Genomic DNA, 12,326 nt, shown 5'->3' with positions numbered 1-12,326 from the left:
GCCTTAAACTGTTTTTGACAAGTTTTCACAGACAATAAAATATGACATTGATGCATCAAGGCGGTTTGTTAACAAGGGCCTACCGGTAAACGCGAAAATCGAAATTTAGTTATCTGCCTCTTTATCGCTCGAATATGCAAGAGTGATAGAGAGATTAGATAACGAAATGTCGATTTTCTTGTTTCGCGGTAGGCCATGTGATTGACGTGACGTGTGATGTGTCAATGTGGTTTGTTTACTGTACGTGCCACAAAGGTGCCACCTACGCAATAGGTTGTTGTCGAATACAATGGCTCGCTTTTCGTATATACTTGCGAATGATTACATCGAGGATGAATTTGTCACTGAGTTTCATAGGATACTTTCCCAAAACACAAATTACCGTCCCCGCGACGTACTTTTGATGCAGGCTATGCATCTAATCGAGTCCGTTCCCGCCGAAGAAGAATTAATGATATATTAAATATGTAGTTACGTAAACTACAAGGGTTGCGAAACTATAAGGGTTCCTATAGGATCTGTGCTATAGGGTAGTTGAATACGGAATCCTAAAAACAGGCAAACAACCTCTGTAAAATGTAACGATGCGAGCGGAACACTAAATGCCTCGAGCTATCTCGGGCTTGGCCAAATTATTTATTACAAGGTATCAAACAAAAAAATCACTCGGGTAACGGCCAAGACAAGTAGACCTCATATTATGTAGAAAAGGTTTAAAAGAGTAGAATGAATATAACAAAAACATAACAGTTCAGTATTTTCATTTCTTTCATTTTGGGATACATAGATAGTACCTAAATAAGAGCGGTGTAAGTAAAAGTAGGTTGAATCCACCGCTTGCAGCTTGTGACTCCATATCCTTTTTTTGTAATAATTATCACATATTAGGAGAATTTCGGGTAGGTAATATCGCCACGCCACGCTCTGTAACTCCGAACACAGTTTGCTCCAGATATTCTCTTAACTTAAAACGGAATGAATTAATGATGTCATAATTCGGATCCCACTTGTAGCTGAAGAATTTCAGGCATAGTTCTTATCTCTTGTCTAAGCAGGTACTTCCATACTTGCGCTAGTGTTTCTACCACGTGTCTTTATAGCGGAATCAAATCGCACAATAGCTAGTCTTTTCATTGCTAGCTGCCGTGAACGCCATCGAAGGTATACCTCCCGGCGTTGTCTTGAGAACTATTAAAATTTTAACCAGTGTTGTTATATTGGGAGGCTAATTTCCCTATTTGAATCTTTGAATGTTTGCTCCTTTTTTACTCGGTTACTTACTCTTCCAGCAATCAATAATCAAGTCTGTATTTTCAAATATATAAGCCACGCAAATACAATAATAACATGTCACATTTAAAATTAATAAAGAAAAAAATAAGGCTTATGTTATAATTCTCTTTATGACATTTATTTTTGACTGACAGTAAACAACAGTTGCGAGGTAACAACATGATAAATAAAGAAAAGTCTTGACAAACTAGATACATACATGCAACCTTCGCATTGTTGTATTCATGCCTTAAAATTAAAATGATGCCTATGAAGTACTATGAACTCTAACTACTAGAATTAAAGTTGAATTTTACTAACGTACATATCTGTTTTTTTACTGATTCTATTTCAATTTGACAGAAGGCACAGAAGCCCTACCGTATTTAAGGTTAATAAGGTCAAAGTTCAAAAGTTCAAAAGTTCAAAGTTTTTATTGTATACATATAAGAATCAGGTTATATTGCAGGTCGAAAATACAATTACACATTCGTTACACTGAGACTTTACCTTTTCAGGTGTACATACATTTGCAACATATATTTTTATATATTACCTAAATACTACAAATACTTACTGGCCTTAAAATTGTGTATGAAATTACAAGCAAATATCAGCCTCATAAATTAAGTATTGGATCCGTGATGCTCGAAGACAAAAAGTCGTATGCTTATTTTAGGGACTATGAACTCTTAAGTACTAGGAATAAAGTAGAATTTACTAATGCTGTAAAGGGGCCCACTGATTAACAGTCCGCCGGACGGTATCGGCCCGTCAGTTAGAACAAAATTTTGACAGTTCCGAACAACTGACAGGCCGATACCGTCCGGCGGACTGTTAATCAGTGGGCCCCTTTACGTGTGTCGATCGCCGGCCGGCTACCTCATGATGTGTGTTTGACTGGACTCGAGGTCACGGACTGTCCGGCGGATATCTGTCGGCGCTGACTGGAATCGTCAGGCGGCCACACACTATCGGTTCGTGTAAGTCGTCAGGCCGAAAACTGACAGAGAACTGTTAGTGTGTGGACTTTTGCGGTCAACTGACAGGCTGATATCGTCCGGCGGACTGGTAATCAGTGGGCCCCTTTAGTTTTGTTTCTGGCGCAAATAATAAGGAATTCAAATATTTTATATTCAAATTATACATATGAAAAAAATCTGTATTATTTAATCTCTTCAATAAAATAATAACCAATATTTTAGTGATTAAACTGAGAGTAATACGACGGTCGAAACTGTCAGACGGCCGCGAACAGCTGTGTTGTATGCGTGCACTTTTTAACCGACTTCAATTTCATAGAAGGAGGAGGTTCTGTATTCGGTTGTGGCTATTTTTTTTTTTTTTCTATGTACGTTCATTGATTACTCCGACATCCGTAGTCCGATTTGAGTAATTCTTTTTTTGTTTGAAAGGAGCTACCTCCGAGTTGGTCCCATTTTAATTTGGTTCTGTTCTGATGATGGGATCCATGAGGAATTGAGGGAACTCCTCAATTTTTAAAGGCACATGCATGGTGTTTTGGGCGTTTTCTTAAGCAACTCGAGCATTTTCTCCCGAAAACCACCAATTTGATGAAGTAGACCTGATGATGATGATTATTTTGATGATAATGATGATGATTTCTTTAAATGTAAGTATGTTCAGCGATTACTCCGGCACCTGTGATCCGATTTGAGTAATTCTTTTTTTGTTTGGAAGAAGTTACCTCCAAGGTGTTTCCGTATTATTTTTGGTTCTGGTCTGATGATGGAATCCATGAGGAATTGAGGGAACTCCTCAATTTTTAAAGGCACATGTTAAGTGATTTCGGGGTTTTCTAAAGTAACTCGAGCATTTGCTTCCGAAAACCACCAATTTGATGTACTGCAACTGTAGCCTTACCACGAGTTTGACATTGACACATTCGCTAACGTCTTATGCATCTAAATGTAACTTTTTATGCATCTCGCTCACACTAAGGTTAGTACGAGCGAGATGCATAGGAAGCAAGTTACAAACATGCTAGCGAATATATCAATGTCAAACTCATGGTAAGCTGGTAAGGCTACTGATCGGGGATTAGGGTTAGGAGTTAAGGGGTCAGGGATTAAGGGGTCGGGGAATGGCGGTTGAAGGGTTGCTGGTTCAGGACAGAGGGGTTCCTGGATCAGGGGTTGATGTGCTGTGAGGTTGAGTGATCGGGGGGCTGAGGGATTGGGTCAGTGGCGGGGCGGGCGGATGGATTTAGTTGACAGGAATTATAATTTCCTAGACGGACTCGAGAAAATTTCTGGTTCAGGGTAGAGGGGTTCCTGGATCAGGGGTTGATGCGCTGTGAGGTTGAGTGATCGGGGCGTTGAGGGATTGGGTCAGTGGCGGGGCGGAGGATGGATTTAGTGTAGTAGTGACAGGAATTATAATTTCCCAGACGGACTCGAGAAAATTCCTGATTACATATTTATTAAAGAAATAGGTACACGAATTTAGTGTTAAACATGATCTTGTTTTTCATTCATGCGTCGCGCTCTTAACAATGCGTTAAAACTAAAAATGGAAAAATAAAAACTTTTTACAAAAAAAAGCAAACCGACTTCAAAAAGGATGAAATAAAATATTATCCTTTTTGAAGTCTATGCGTTACCAACTGATATGTTTGAAGTCGGTGCCAAGCCAAGTAGTAACAATACCAGTCAAAAATAATCAGCTTTATGGCTATAAATCCCATTAGAACTGTACTAATAACTATTACAAATGTGTAAGTAATTCTGTCTGCCTCTTTGTCGCCTTTTCATGGCTAAACAACTGAACCGCTTTAGGTGAAATTTGGCAAGAAGGTAAATTTCTTGAATTGTTTTATATTTTGAAATGTAGTCCTCTGGATAAGGGACGGGAAATTACTCAGTCCCAATCTCACACTTGCGTGCTATAGACTGTTCGAGCATTAGTAAGAAATGCTCTTTAAAAAATACGACGGAAAAAAAATGCATTGGATTTCCACAAATGTGCCGACAAACATGGTACAGACTGCGCCAAGAAGGTTTGATCGTGTGTTCTGAGGTGTGTTCTTAGATACAATCGACGTCAAAGATATGTTTACACTTTTGCACCTTACACCTTTGTTATAAGGCGAAAAGTGAAAACATATTTTTAACGTCGACTGTACCTACAGAAAGTATGTTCATTGTCGTCGTGTAAGGCAATCCAACGTAGGTACATCCTTATCGAATCGCACCAAAATCATGGTATGCTTCAAAATTTGGCTTGGCACCGACTTCAAACATATCAGTTGGTAACGCATAGACTTCAAAAAGGATAATATTTTATTTCATCCTTTTTGAAGTCGGTTTGCTTTTTTTTGTAAAAAGTTTTTATTTTAGGCGTAAGGTGCGCGCTTTCACTTGTTAAGCTTATAGGAAGGAAAAGCTAAACCCATTCGAATAAAAGTTTTTGGGAGTGTTTCTGTGGGTTCCTTAGTAATTTATTTGATAAGAAAAAAGATTGAATATATATGCATATAATACCTATAATAAATAGAAATACCTTAAAATTGCAATAAATCGACTCACGAAATAGCGGTCATTTTATTTTACGTGTGTCTCCTATTTCGTGCCACTAACGAATCAAGGATTTTCTAGATACATTTTGACTGCTTGTTTTTAAATATAATAACGAATATAATTAAAAAAATAAATTAGAAAACAATTAATGTATTTCATGAAGTTTCGTATGAGCGAAATTCGGTATATGTTTTTTTCACTAGAATTCTCATAAAACGAGTTTGAATGTGACCCGAGTAAAAATTATTAAGGTATATTCGACGTATATTCTCATATTAACTACTAGCACAATTTTATTTATAATTCAATTTATTTGATTTATTTTTGTGTATATTTAACGTATAAGATAGTAAACATTTTTTTTGGAAATATTTTTTATTTTTTATTTATATTGTTCGGCTTTTAATCAAGTATTAAAGTACCCATATGGTTTACAAAGTCTTAATTCAACCATTAAAGTCGACGAGTACAAAAAACTTTAAGCTAGCTCTCAATTTAACATTTTTTTTAAATATTATTTATAATTTGACCTTACAATTACTCGTAAGTAGGTAAGACCGTTAAATATTTAAAATGGTTATCAGCAAATTATCACCAATTACTCTAAGAAAATGTATTCCGAAACAGAGGACACGAATTCACGAACTTAGGTGCTGAGCTAAATTTGTATCACGAAATGGGAGCCAAATAAGAGGTTCACGAAAAAAACCATATAAAAAAAAGTTTCAACTAAAACCCTATAGTTTATACATTAAATTATTAACAAAGAACTAATATAACTTATCTTATCTTATCTTATTGTTTTCGGGGGCCCTTGCGGATACACTTCGACCCATAGGGATCTTTTGTGCAGTTACCCCCTAGAAGAGATCCGTCAACTACTCAAGAGCTTTTCCCACCATATCCATGTGTCGGATGATGGAGCTCATGGGTAGCGTTTTAAAGTCCTTTGGTTCCAGGTATCCTGCTCCAAAGTCCTTCATTCTTTGTCTGGCGAGGGCGTGACATTCACACATTAAGTGTCTTACTGTCTCTTCCTCTTCGCCACACATACGACAATCGGTGTTGTCAGAGTGTCCCATCTTGGCCAGAAATCCTTTGACCCCGTAATGGCCAGTAAACACCCCCGTTATGATTTGGAGCTGTCTTTTGCTAAGTTTCCAAAGCTTTTTGCTCCAGCCGGAGTCTATTCCTTGCATAAAGAGCTTTGCATGCTTTAGCCCCGTCAGACTATCCCATTCTTCCTGGTGTTTGGTCTTGGTATGGTCTTTAATAGCCGTTGTGATGGTTCCCTGTGAGAGCCCCACGAATGGTTCCGGACCTATAAGGTTACTTACAGATCCGGCTCTGGCGAGTTCATCTGCATTTTCATTGCCTATGAATCCCTCGTGCCCTGGGATCCATACCAGTTGCACTCTGTTTTGCCTTCCAAGCTGGTTCAGGGCTTGGACGCCATTATATACCAGTCTAGAGTCCACTCTGGGAGCTTCGAGCGCTTTGAGAGCGGCCTGACTGTCGCTGAGTATATAGATATTCTTCCCTTGGGTTCGCCTAACTATATTCTCATGCACACAGGTAATTATAGCGAATGTCTCGGCTTGGAAGACAGTGGCGTAATTGCCCATGCTTATACTACTACTAAAGTCATTTGCATAAATGCCTGCCCCCGTACCAGATTCTGTCTTAGACCCATCTGTGTACCATATGATGTCGTTTTCATCAGAGATTGGTGCTTCAAGACCTTCGGTCCACTCAGCCCTTGTTGGAATTTTAACGTTAAAATTCTTATGGAACACAAACTTGGGTTGCATCTTATCGCAGCCCATGTTCGTAATCCTTTTCATGAAATTGTCACATTCCATGTTTGTGTGTTTGGTCTTTGGCTTGCTATCGCTCCAGAGGCCTGTTAGGGTCAACCTGTGTAGCGATTTCCGGGCCTCAGATTGTATCACTAGGTGTAGCGGCGAGAGGTCTAGCAGTACCTCCATCGCCGCTGTTGGCGTCGTTCTAAACGCGCCAGTAATAGCCATGCATGCCGTTCTTTGTATTTTCATAAGGGCATCCCTGCATGTGCTCTTTAGTGTCCTTGGCCACCATGCCAGGCATCCGTACAAGATGATTGGTCTTACCATCATGGTATAGATCCATCTTAGTACCTTTGGGTTTAGACCCCACGTTTTGCCATAAGCCGATCTACACATTCCAAACACTCTAAGTGCCTTGGTGGTTGTTAGTTCGACATGCTTTCTCCAGTTCAGCTCTTTATCTAGTGTAACGCCTAGATATTTCACTTCATTGGACATTTCCAGTATAACTTACTCAAAAGCTTTCAAGGTATTGATATGCTTAGTAATATTTAAAAAAAATATACAAACTCTCAAGAGCCTTAACCTGCGGAAACAGGGGCCAAGGTAAAGACCTTAGGTACCTCTTATTTTTTCGTACTTTTTACCTTGTAGGTACATCATTATTTATTTCATAGTTGAGCGAGCATTGATAATGCATTTTTAAGACATTTGCCATCGAATACCTAATGTCCGATATTTAAAGTATCTAAGTAGAGAATTGTCGGTACCTAAGCCATACGATAACATTTAAGAATCACACGAACCTCTCGTGATTATTAAAGCTTTACTTTGCTTAGGTACAATGGTAAGGTTTGTGCTCACACATAGTGTTAGGTTAGGTTAGGCTATAAATCCAAGCTAACAACAATTAGTAGAAATGAAGGATAAGTGGAAAAGATTCACTGCCTCGGGCTAGAATCGAAATCGCGGCTTCGGGATCTAACAACGATTCTATTAACCTTTGCTTGAGTTAGTTAAATAGGTAATAAGAATTTTTAGAAACAGATGCTGCTTTCTAGTTTATTTAGTATATTTATTCTGCTTTTTCTGTTTAGTGGAAATCAATCCAAGAAAATAATCTAATCTTTAACGGTACAGCGCGCAGCGTCACAACTCGATACTACTGAAAACTTATTATAACTCAACAGTTTGTTCGTTATTGGCATATATTAAACACACTTCAACTCTTTTGTGGTGCGCGTGCCGCGACCGTTGCAAGGGACCGTCGAGTGCGCCGACTTCTGGCCGAAGGGTGTCGTGTTTCGGAGGTTCCGGGGCAAACTGCCGAATCCGACACAAGACCAGACGATTTAAAGTCACGTCGTTTTGTCGCCTAAATAGTGTTTAGTTTTTATGTTTAGAAAATACATATAAATGTTAGTCTGAAAGGTATTTGTAACATGGGACATGTTGCCCGATTAGATTTTTTAAATAAATAAATAAATAAAGCGTGGGAGCTTGAAAACACTTTGAAAATGTGTAACCATAATCCCGTGAAACCGGGAAGACGTATTAGCACACTATGTTTAAGAAGCGAGAATAGCAATATCCCGAAGTGTGAAACATTATTTGATCTGACGCTTAGATCTGAATAATGTAATACGTTTCAAATGAGATCCGTCACCTTGGCTTTCATCATTGTATATCGCTGGTTCTATCTAATTCTTGAAGCACTCTCTCTCTTGAAAGATGAGCTTGCTTCTAGTATAACTTGAGCTCTAGAATCGTACCATATCTTTATATTCGAAGATCTCATTTTATATTGGTTTTACTGAGTAAATGTGATGAGTTATTGTAGTGAATAAGAATTCTTATTGCTGTTCCTCATATCATTGTTCCCCTTTATCTTATAAGGCACCATCAGGGTCGGGTTTTTGATGTTCCCTCTTAAGTAAAGGCGAACATTGGGAATATAATTTCGGAAAATTTTACTTGAGAATAATACACATTATATTTGGAACTTTCCTACTCGGTATATTGTTAAGGTGTTATACATTTTCATTTAATTAATTTTCATTGCGTCCTTGATATTATCTTTATATTTTTATTATGATTAATAACTGTTTCTTAGTATTACATAGATAATTAAATTAAGTACGTAGAGTTTCGTATCTTCACCTGGATTTTGACACTTTACCCAAAAAATCTCTCAAATTTGAAAGCATTTTAATCCGTTAAGACGAAAAAATGTTTTTTAGTACTCCCGACTATCAGTATACACCACTAAAACTTAGAATTTCATTGGTTAAGTTGGTAATAAATGGCCCCAAAGGCAATAGGCGATGTTTGGGTATTTTTCCCAATCTTCGCCTATGGCATGCCTTGCCGCTAATACTTACTTTTCTGTGACTTACACATGTTAAGTCGTATCTCCTTGGAATGTGCTAATATACTATGAACCTTAACTACACCAGATATATTAAAAAACGGGGCATATTTTTAAAAAACGGGGTAGTAGGCGAAGTTTGGTAACAGTCTGAAGTTGTTTTCATACATTTTGTATAATGAAGCTAGGGCTGTCAAAAATTAACCAACATGCCAAATAAAGGGGAGTAATGGTTTATAAGTTAAAAAAATATTATTATTCACAAAATTGTATAATTGTTGCAAAATTGTTGTTATTATCGTAATTGACAGCAAATCAACCTTATTTACACAAAGTGAGACATACAAATACCTATTTGGTACCTACTTAACAGCAGTAAGAGTAGAAATAAACATTTGCATATAGCGTAAACTAAAATAACCAAACATAAGATAATATTTAAATTTGGAAACAAGTAATGTCATCCACCAATGAATGTGGTACAATAAATTTGTCAACCCTAGGGGTAGGCGAAATTTGGCAACAAGATGGACGCAAAGTACCCTCACCAATGTTTTATCCAATTGTGACATCTAAACGTAAGCTAGCCATTAAATAATAGATTCATATGAAAAATAAATAGTTATAGGATATAATCATGTAAAGAGTTTATCATTATCGGGTCCAAATCACCGTTTAAAACTGAAGTTAAAACACTGGTTCAAAAAAACGTGTCGTCGGTGTCACGAAAAAACCTCAATAAAGGTCAACTGTGTGAAGTTAGCCGCAGATTGTTCGAAAAATGTTGACACCCGTAAAAAATACTTTGTATTTAGCAGTTTTATGTAAGGCTTAGATTAGAAACATTTTGTTATTGGCAACTTATGTCAAACTAGGCGAAAATAGGTAGCGCAGGCAAAGATACGAGACTCTACGGTATTAAAGATTTCTTACTGCGTTATTTTTAGTGATTTATTTTGTTATTTAATAAATAGCTGGTCCGACTTATCCTTCTAAGGCTCACGGTCCTACTTAAAGTACCTACATATTAAGTTAGATGAAATTTTAATGTTCAAGTGGAATAAAGTCGCACTTGGTTTGTTTTTTATTTTCAATAACAAAATTCCGATATTAAGGGGCCCACTGATTAACAGTCCGCCGGACGGTATCGGCCTGTCAGTTAGAACAAAACTTTGACAGTTCCGAACAACTGACAGGCCGATACCGTCCGGCGGACTGTTAATCAGTGGGCCCCTTTATAGATTTACACTGGCAAATTTTGGACTTTTTTCTTTGACGGGCTGGTCGCACCACCGAAAGGCAGTGAACTATCAAATACCAAAGTAAGTTACCCGTGTAGCTTCCTTCTTGGTAACTCCTGTCAATAACACAAACTAACCTATTTGAAACTAAATATTCATTGTAAGAGTATCTAACCTTAACTAAAATAACAATCTTAGCCACTGTCGGACACGTCTGGAACTAAATAAACTAGGCCAACTCTAACGTGACGTTTATCCTCAAATGTGACAGTAAGAAAGTGTCGTAACAACCCGAAGATTTCAAAGTAAGTATTTATTTTTGCATTAAATCAAATTCAAGAAATTTCCTCGGGCGTGATCACGGATATTACGAATAAGTACCAAATTATTATTTTCGTGTTCCAACTGCCAGATCCAAGGCTAGATTTAATGATTTCGGAAGAGGAGGAGGAAAACGGTATCATGATAAGTAATTAAATTATAGAAATATCTTTTCTCGGTTCTTTATATTTGGAATGATAGTCAATTCAAAATGACAAATAATCATTCCACCATAAATATAAGCGATTGGAAAATATCGTAGCACGCTTATATTTATGACAGAAACTTAATTATACATGACGGAGGCACGGGCGACGGCAGTGGGCATAGTACCTCAATGTATTACTTCACAGCTAAATTAGTATGCTACTAGTGCATCAAATAAGCATTCGGACTCGTTAACCATACTAGCGCCTACTATATCTCAGTACTAAATGATAAAAGAGAACTAAATTCTATTCGGATGCAAACTGATTTGTTGTAAAATAACACACAGCCTTTCTAAACAACACATCCTTTCTTTATTTCACAAAAGTAAGCTTGTAATGAAACATAAGAAATCAAAATAACACTTGGAATAAAACACTTAGCTAAATGGATAAAGAACGTTGGATTCTATAAGCTTTCAGAATAATCCTTCAGGTATAAGCCTTCAGGAACGTGGCGAGTTAGGCACGAGGTTGGCTAACGAGTACGTCCGATCTCTAGCGCGGTCCGATCAAGAAGCAACACCCCCGGCGGAGCCTCGCTGCTCCAGTGCTCCCGCCTCAACGTCAAGTTGGTCAACCTGCTTGACCAGTCTACCAACATAACGACAAAAATGCCAATTCGTGCCTACGTTCACCCAAGAGAAACCTCTTGACGTTGCAAAGCCTTCTACCTGTCATCTTATTTCAACAATACGCCAATAGACGGCGTTACTCTCTACGTTATGAATTTCGTTACAACTTCCAAACAGCAAACATTGCTAGTAGCCAAACATTGCTAATCAATTGTATACAGGCGTCTAAAACTATGAACTGTAACGCTGCAATACGCCCTTCTGGAGTCACGCCCCGACATACACATATACTAGTCGTGTCGTGTCAAAGTTGAAAAATGAAGTCACGGCGGGAGTAAAATCTAAAATAAACCTAAAAACCTTTTGACGCTGAGCTATGATGCATAGTTAATTCCATTTTGTAGCGAATAGTTAGGATTTTCCGTTATATTCTGTTATAAGAAGCGTGAAACATATTGTAACATTGGAGTAATTTTTCAAATTGTATCTAAAGCAATCATCAAAGTTAAATTAAAAAAAAAATAGTGTTGTTTCTTATCGAACATGTGGAGCAAAGTCCATTAAATATATTATTATAACATAACGAGTCGCGCCCGAAAGGGTTACATTTTTTTTTATACCACATCGGTGGCAAACAAGCATACGGCCCGCCTGATGGTAAGCAAAGCAGTCACCGTAGCCTATGGACGCCTGCAACTACAGAGGTGTTACATGCGCGTTGCCGACCTTTTAAAAACATGTACACTCCTTTTTTGAGGAACCCCATACTGTCCCTCGGGAAAACTTCGGAAGGGAGCTCATTCCACAGCCGGAGCGTCCGCGGGAGGAAATTCCTCTTAAATCGCACAGTACCCGACCATTTAGGTTCTAGGGTGTGAGGATGAACACCCTGCCGACGGCGAGCGGTGCGGTGATATAAGGGGCCATTGGCATCATGTCAAATAATTCCTCAGAGCACAGCCCATTGTACAAGCGGTAGAACACACACAAGGAGGCAAA

At 38.0% G+C, this 12,326-nt stretch overlaps 1 protein-coding gene across 1 annotated transcript in view; it reads right to left on the bottom strand.

The window, feature by feature from the left end:
- Positions 1–12,326, bottom strand: part of LOC134791639 (ankyrin repeat and fibronectin type-III domain-containing protein 1) — a 201,865-nt gene that overhangs the window by 139,739 nt on the left and 49,800 nt on the right. The window lies entirely within an intron of this gene.

Source organism: Cydia splendana, chromosome 6, assembly GCF_910591565.1.
Source record: "Cydia splendana chromosome 6, ilCydSple1.2, whole genome shotgun sequence".
NCBI lineage: Eukaryota > Metazoa > Arthropoda > Insecta > Lepidoptera > Tortricidae > Cydia > Cydia splendana.
This window is presented reverse-complemented; position numbering and strand designations above follow the sequence as displayed.